This window comes from Amblyomma americanum, chromosome 5 (genome assembly GCF_052857255.1).
Source record: "Amblyomma americanum isolate KBUSLIRL-KWMA chromosome 5, ASM5285725v1, whole genome shotgun sequence".
Classification (NCBI taxonomy): Eukaryota; Metazoa; Arthropoda; class Arachnida; order Ixodida; family Ixodidae; genus Amblyomma; species Amblyomma americanum.
The window spans coordinates 179,457,609-179,465,535 of record NC_135501.1 but is presented as its reverse complement, the minus strand read 5'-3'; positions in this window follow the sequence as shown (position 1 = coordinate 179,465,535).

Here is a 7,927-nt window from a genome sequence, read left to right as displayed (position 1 = left end):
CAAAACCAATTCATTCACACAAAAGTCTGCGTCAGTCCCAATCTTTGAATTTTTCCGGGTTGAAGGTACGCTCACTAACCAGGAACTAAAAGGCGACCGTACTTAGTTAAAAGTGGCAAGATTTACTTTTACTAGCTATACTTTGATGAGGGTAGTAAATAGTTAGTAAACAAATAGTAAAACGAAATCAGAGTTAGTAAACTTACTAGCTTTTTTTTTCTAAAAGTGTATCAGCAGCGCAGTCGTAACAGCGCAGCGGTAAGTGCGGCATGTGCTATTGCCAACCCCATTCTTCGCTTTCATCTTTCTTAATGCTGTTCGTTTTCTCAACAACAATTGCATCTTAAAAAAAAAACTTCTCTAAGCAAGAAACTGAAAAAAAAGTGAAAACACTTACCATAATGGAATGAAACGCAGTCCTCTGCTTCCTTGAGTGATTCCCGGGAGACATGTCTCTTTGGTTTCAGCAGGCGCCGTGTGCTGTACCAGCTGAAGTCTGCGTTCTGAACCGTCAGTTGGAAATGAGGCCTTTTTATACCCTTATTCCTTGGCACTTCCCTTATCTTACCTTGCTAATCATCGAGATCGCGAGGCCTCGATAGATATGAATGCACTATCGTACACACCTCCCTCCCTCAATCTCGTCTGCCCTTCCCTCCATAAGGGATACACTTTGAGGTCTGATTGTAGTAACCTAAAATAAGTTTGACAAAAGAATGACTCACGTCTTTTAGTCGTCTTCGCTGAGCTGTTCGAGATTGTGCTCCTCACTTTACAGCATCTTATCAACCAGCAGTTAAGAAAACTTATGCCTCTAGGGCGTCAGAGCAGATAAAAAAAACTTAACCTAGACTGTATATGTGTATCACAAAAGAGATACGACAGTTGACTAATACGCGGCGAGATGAGGTCAAAGACAGCGACTTGGTCAAGAAGAATCTGATTCTATTGTATTGTTAACAGGAAATTAGTGCGCGTTTCACTGAGATTAGAATACAGTGTGTCTAGGGCCGTTGGCTTTAGGGTTAAGCGCAGTTTGACTTTATGCGTGCATTCCGAGCTGATATCTTAAAGAAACCATTTCCTGGTTAGAAAGCCGCCGCGGTGGCTAAGTGGTTGTGGCGCTCGGCTGCTGGTCCGAAAGGCGCGGGTTCGAGCCCGGCCACGGCGGTCGAATTTTGATGGAGGCGAAATTCCAGAGGCCCGTGTACTGTGCGATGTCAGTACACATTAAAGTACCCCAGGTGCTCGAAATTTCCTCAGCCCTTCACTACGGCGTCCCTCAAAGCCCGAGTCGCTTTGGGATGTTAAACCCTCATAAACCTATTTCCGGATTTCCGGAAGGAATCCTCTCGATTAAAGTAAGTGTGCGGAATTCTAGTAGTAGTTGCCATATATTATGACACCAAACCTTTTGCAACGGCAATTTTCTTTTCTACATCAAACCATGTCGTTAGCACGTTCTCGTGAAAGCAGCTATCACAGCCAGGCGCACATGGCAACAATGTTCACTTCCTTTTCTTTTTGCTGTTATATTTGTCTGCGGCTTTGAGTTCCTGTTCTTCACGGAAGTTCATGCGCGATCTGCCGCGGCATGCCATCTCCAATATTGTTTTCTATCATACCACTGCACGGAAGCACTGAACCTTAAAGCATGTTGTGCAGTGAACGTGCAGCTTAACGGGTTTGCATCATCTTCGACAGATGGCGTCTGGGGTGAGGAAGAGTACGTGTTCCTGTATATGCTCCCGCAGGGAGCAAAGTTGCGCGTCTGTTTTCTTTTGCCGCTCCGAACGCCATTCGCCGAGTGGCGATCACATGATTTGCGTGACGTGAAGTGTTAAGAATCGGCGGGGAAGCTGACTTCGCAGGCACAGTGCCGAGCGACCCCTCGTCAGCTCGACGCCTCATGTGAGCCCGCGCTGTAGGCTACATTTCACAGATTTTACGTGCACACCTGTGGCGTCTGGTTTGGTGTTCTGCTGTGGTAGTGAGGGACGCAGTAATGAACTGTAATGGGGTGCAGTGCGCCAAACTGCAGCAACCGCACTAGAAAAGGCAAAGCGTTTTACGAAGTGCCAGTTGGAAGGTCGGCGGCTGAAGTGCGTTCGCAACTGAAGTGGCTTTTGAGAATGGGCCGCGATAAGCGCGCCCAAATATTATATTTTAATAACTCAGATCAAAAGATAATGCTTTTTAATAAAAATGAGGAATGCCAATAATATGAGAGAGAAAAAGTACTTTCAAGGTTCTTTAAATATTCGTCGTTTCGCTCAATTTAGCAATGGGGTACGTTTTGTGAATTGTTTTAGGCAAGCAATTGAGTTCGAAACTTTTTCGTTATGTCAGACTCGCCTGTTCAATGCATTGGTGCTGCTGCTGTCTGCTTGCCTGCAACAAGCTGCACAATCAATTTATTGTGGTTCTAGAGAGATGCGCTTTCGTATGCTCCGCTCATAACTGGCACAGAACAAGCGGTGGTGCTGGTTTATTCATCTCTGTACTCTTTTTTTTTAAGGAGATAGCCTTTAATGGCTCATACTCGCGGCATCCGTCCGTCTGTGCGTCCGTTACGGTCTTCAACTCGATAAGAAAAAAATCTTGGTGCACGATGAGACTCGAACCACCATCCTTCAGTTCCGCAGCTGCGCGTGCTAACGGATACGCTACTTCTTGCCAACCCTTATGTTGTTCTCCTTGTCTAGGACGCTGTAGAGTGTTTGCAGAAAGGCGTGGAATCAGATGGATGCCCCCAAACGCCCTCCAGTGTCTCTGGCATTTAATATTCACAAACAATTGTGCACTTAATTAACATCTTCACCACACATCAATGACATAAGCATCAACATCGCGCTAAAGGCTTTCGCCTCACCGCACTTTAGGTCAACAAAGTGACCCCTGAATTTTTTTCCTAAGGCGAGCACGGAGGAAGACGGGACGGGTCAGATACTGTCCCATCCGGAAGAAGACTGCTTGGTCTTCTGAAATCACTTGTTCCGGAAAAATAAAACTCGCAGGACGTCACTAGTATTTTTTCGTCAGTTTGTCATGCCTTCGATTTGCTGATAACCTTTGGCGATTTTTTTTCATGCTGTATGCAGTCTCTCCGAAAATCACAGATTAGTTTCCGGCATTACGTTTAAAAACATGCCGTGGAGTGCAATTTGTGCGCAAACAAAATAACAAGCCCGTGCGTTGTACACAGCGAGCTCATGAACGCAGCCCCTGTACGCACGAGCGCTGGCTTTCCCGCACAGCTTGTAACATGATGGCGGACCTTTGCGCAACTCTGCTCCCTGCGGGAGCATATACAGGAGCACTAAGGAAGAGTAGAGTTACTGTATATGCTACCTTTGGTAGCACCATTGGCACCTTTGCTACTTTTGGTTCATACTATACCTTTGGTATATGCTATCTTTGGTAGCACCTTTGGTACCTTTGCTATTTTTTGTATATGCGACCTTTGGTGTATGCTACCGTTGGTGTATACTACCTTTGGTAGCATATACAGTAACTTTAAGGAAGGGTGTAAAGAGTATAATTCGTGCAAGTAACGATAGCTGCTCCTGAAAGTGGCCTAGCGAAGACGACTGACTGGTGCGATATCAGAGTTCAGTGCATAAACTACTTGCATTTAATAAGGCGACCGTGCAGGACTTCGCTCCAGGGTCGTCTCGAACACAAAGCCTGATAAGAGGTGGTTCATGGATTGTAATGACGTCCGGCTCGGCGATGTTTAAGAAAGCAGTGTATGTAAGGATTGTTTCCTCATCAGAGAACTCATGTCACCGTTTATTTCTTTCATCGTGGACTGAGTGAGTGACGAAATTATTTTCCTGTTATTTCGAAAGAATTTTATGCTCTTCTAAAATTCTTTAATGTGGAGCAATTGCACCTGCGTTGTTTTGATTATCAAGAATGCTACAGCTGTCCATGGTCAAGAGCCGGAATGACACTGGATGAAGAAGAAGAGATTACACGACAGTTGCGTCGTGTCTCACATAAATTATTTCGTATGCGCTTCGCGTAAATTAAAATCAAATAAATTGTTTGGCCATCGCAGGCGGATACCGCGTCGTGAGCCATATACACTAATGTCTAGCGCGGACTATTTACAAGGAAAAGAAAATTGGGTGCCCGTACTATATGAAGTTTAACCTCATGCGTTCCAACTTTATTATTTAGCGACTGAACTGGAAAGGTATTACACTAAAATGATAATCTGCGATATATTTTCATCAGATTTCTCAGATCTTCACTCTGCCTACCGACGCGTCAAAAACTCATCATGGTGTAAAAATATAAAGGCATTTTGTGATGTCCACAATGGCCTGCTTCGTTAGTGACCCATGCAGTGGATCAGGATTTGTGCTCCGGAGCACGTTGTCCCTGAATGGGCCCCATCTGCGTTGCCACTCGTGCAATATTATCCGTAAGATTTAATTCATGGAATCATTGCACGCTATTTTCCACGGTAATCCTCTGCTTGTCTTTTCTTTCCGATAAGTCAATACAAAATTCTACCAAAAAATAATTTCGGAGAATCCTTGGGAAAACACTTGGGAGAACATCAACCTTCGAGGGTAATTTCTCGGCCTTTTTTAACCTTTAGACATACACTTTGGAAAATCCCCCCTCTAAATAGTTAGAGTAGGAATTATGCCATCCAAAAATGGGTGCAAGAATCCGGCTACTCTAATATCAGTTCTTATTTAACTGCCGCCTGCAGCGACATCCTTCTTTATCGGGTTATTTTTCTGGAAGAATGCAGGAGTAGCGATTTCCTGCTTACCAAAGCGAATCCGGCAAGCGACCGGACTAGAAAAAAAGTTATGAATGCACTTACTCAAGCTGAAAAAAAAAATCGCCTTTCCTTTCGTGTTTCCTGTATTTTGAATACATGTCTTCTCAAGTGAAGATAGATACGCATTGTTCTACTGCCCGAGTTGCAGGGTGCATTCTAAGAATCTGCTGAAAAAAAAAACTCAAGTCTTATGATAGCCTGGAATCTTTGTGTTTTACCTTATCTTCCAGCTGTTGATCACGGCTTTCCTAGGAACTACTTGAAGGGGAGTTAGTCCCTTCGGAGAAAATAAGGCTGCGCGATTAAGACGGGCAAAAAGCATGGAATCGATAACATTACCAAGGGCGCAGACTGTCAGCTATTTATTCCCGGGAGTGAAAGAATCTGCTGTATCTGCCAGGAAACGATGCGCGCCACCAGTTTTCTTTGTCACACTTCAGCACTCGCCTTCACTCTTACTCTTGATGATAGTTGCTTTCTATTAAGTCATCTACGTTTTCATTTTGTGTTTTATTTCCTCACATTTCGCCTTTACTCCAGGAATTTGCTACTTTACGGATTATCGTTTATGGCTTAGGGGGGTTTCACGTCCCAAAGCGACTTCAGGCTATGAGGAACGCCGTAGTGATGTGCTCCGGCAAAATTTCTACCACCTGGGGTTCTTTAACGTGCGCTGACATCGCACAGTACACGGGCCTCTAGAATTTCGCTTCCACCGAAATTCGACCACCGCTGCCGAGATCGAACCCCCGTCTTTTGTGTCAGCAGCTGAGCGCCATAACCACTAAGCCACCGCGGCGGCATTTGCTAATTTACATTCATCTTAGCGTAGGTGGGCTATTTACAAACTTTCATGGTAACTTCGTTCCCTGGCAATTTCGCGGCCACATGCCAGCGGTGCCGACTTCGCCAACTTTGAAGGAGTAATGTCGGTTGGTGCGGTTGATGATGTTGCCGAGTGTTCAAAGGAAGAAATCAGAGCTATAACTTATTTAAGGGACGGTCAGGGCAGGTACGCACTTCACTGTGCACCCCGAACTGATTTCTTAAAAGCCAAAATAAAGACAATTTCTTCCCCAACTTATTCATACAAAACTGTATTTTCTCAGGATAAAAAGTGGCGCCATTTTGCGAAATATTGGCATGTGATATTTTTTGTTTTCTAGAGCGGCGTTTACATTTATCTCCTACATATTTTCAATATCATTTAATTGATGTAAGCCTATCCGGCACAACTTCCTAAAGAATGTCTTAAAAGCGAAGTGTTAGAACACGGGGATTGACGTAATTTTTCAATGCCAGCACTGTATGCGGCGGTACCCACACAAACAACGGTCTGTTACAGGGATGATATAGTCGGAAGAAAGTAAAGAAAAATGAGCTTTTTTCCGTCAAAGGACCTAGTTCTAGCCGATGGCGTCGGCCAATTCTTATGAAGCTGTAAGCACGACACTTCAAAGAAAGGCAGATCACAGGGCACAGTCCTCTCCCATGCATTGTCGGCGACAGTCCCCTACCTGCATTATCACGCCACACTGTTTATAGTAAGGCTACTCACGCGAGCAGGTGCATGAGTATCGGCCGACGCCATCGCCTAGAAGCGGGTCCTTTGAGGGAGAAAAGCTGCCTTTTCATTACTTTTATACGGCTACAGAACTTTTGCTCGCAAAGACATCTGCAGCATGCCTTTGTGAGATGCGACACTACGGTTTCTTGTGCACCCGCAGGGACAACCCCACAGGGGGGCGACGATGAGCAGTGCTCCACCACGGAACCGAGCACCCGCGCTTAGCCGTGCGTGGCTCAGCCGTGTCCGGGGAAAAGGGGACCCTGGTAGTTGAGGCGGTGCCGAGCGTTTGGACCTTTAAGGCCCCTCGGCGGAGGCAACACACCACTTTGGCCCCAGCTTCCTGTAGACGGCACATCTGGCCTGAGCCGACCGGGGGAAATCAGAAGTCGCCTTTTCCTGTCCTCCTCTCTAATTCTCACTTTTCTATTTGCTTTCTCACGACTCTCCTGTGTCCCACTCCCTTCTCGGTTTTCCTTTTTCCTGGCGGCCAGGGTTACCCTTGTGTGGTGAATTGCCCTGCATTTCGTCATATTGAGTTATAGTTAGGGTGTACAGCTGACGTGGTCAGGACTTTCTTTGCAAGTTCCAGCCCCGTACCCTCATTTGGCTCTTTGGTAGGGTGGCTGGCACCACGGCTGAAAAACAAGCACATTTTATGGCTCCCCCTCCCCCACAAAATGATCGCGCTCGGAAAAAAGTGCGGACCGAAGCAACTGCGCAGTTCTTTCGAAAACAATAGAAATAATCCCGAAATGTCATGTGCTACACTGTGAATACGTATACACACCAGCCATGAAAATATCTGGATTCATAGTTTTTATGTCTCGAACTGATGCCTTGGGCCTTGGTAACAAGGTGACGAAACTAGCCAATGGTGACTTACACTTCCAATTCATCCTCAAGCATGACATTCCAACCTCCCTAATGTAACAACCTTTGGAGACAGATCGGTATGCATCAGTGCTCATAGATCCCTCAACACTCTCAAAGAAGTAATTTCTGAACTTGATTTTCCCACTGTCACCGAAGAAATGTTGAAGGGTCTTAAGGACCAATACATCACTGAAGTCCGTCGAATAAAAATCTATAAAGATGACAAGGAAATACCCACAAAGCACGTAGTCCTGACTTTTGCCTTTAGCCAACTCCAAGGATCTATAGAAGTAGGATATATGGAAATAACTGCGCGACAGTTCATCCCTAATTTTCGACGCTGGTTCAACTGCCAAAAATTCGGCCATGGCTCCCAGAGTTGTCGCAGTCGCAAGATCTATTTCAAATGCTTATCACATGACCACTGATCCGAGAACAGCAACGCTGCACCACTGTGCGCCAGCTGTGAAGGCGACCACCCTGCGTACTCGAGGTTGTATACGACCTGGAAGAAGGAAAAACAGATCATAACCACAAAGATAAAAGAGAATATAAGTTTCAAAGAAGCACGATAGCGGTTCATCCAGACACAAGGTATAATCCTCTTCTCAGAAAAAAAAAGAAATTCTCTGATGTGGTTCGACGGGGCGGCGCACCGCGCCAGGTTTCGGCACCTGCCC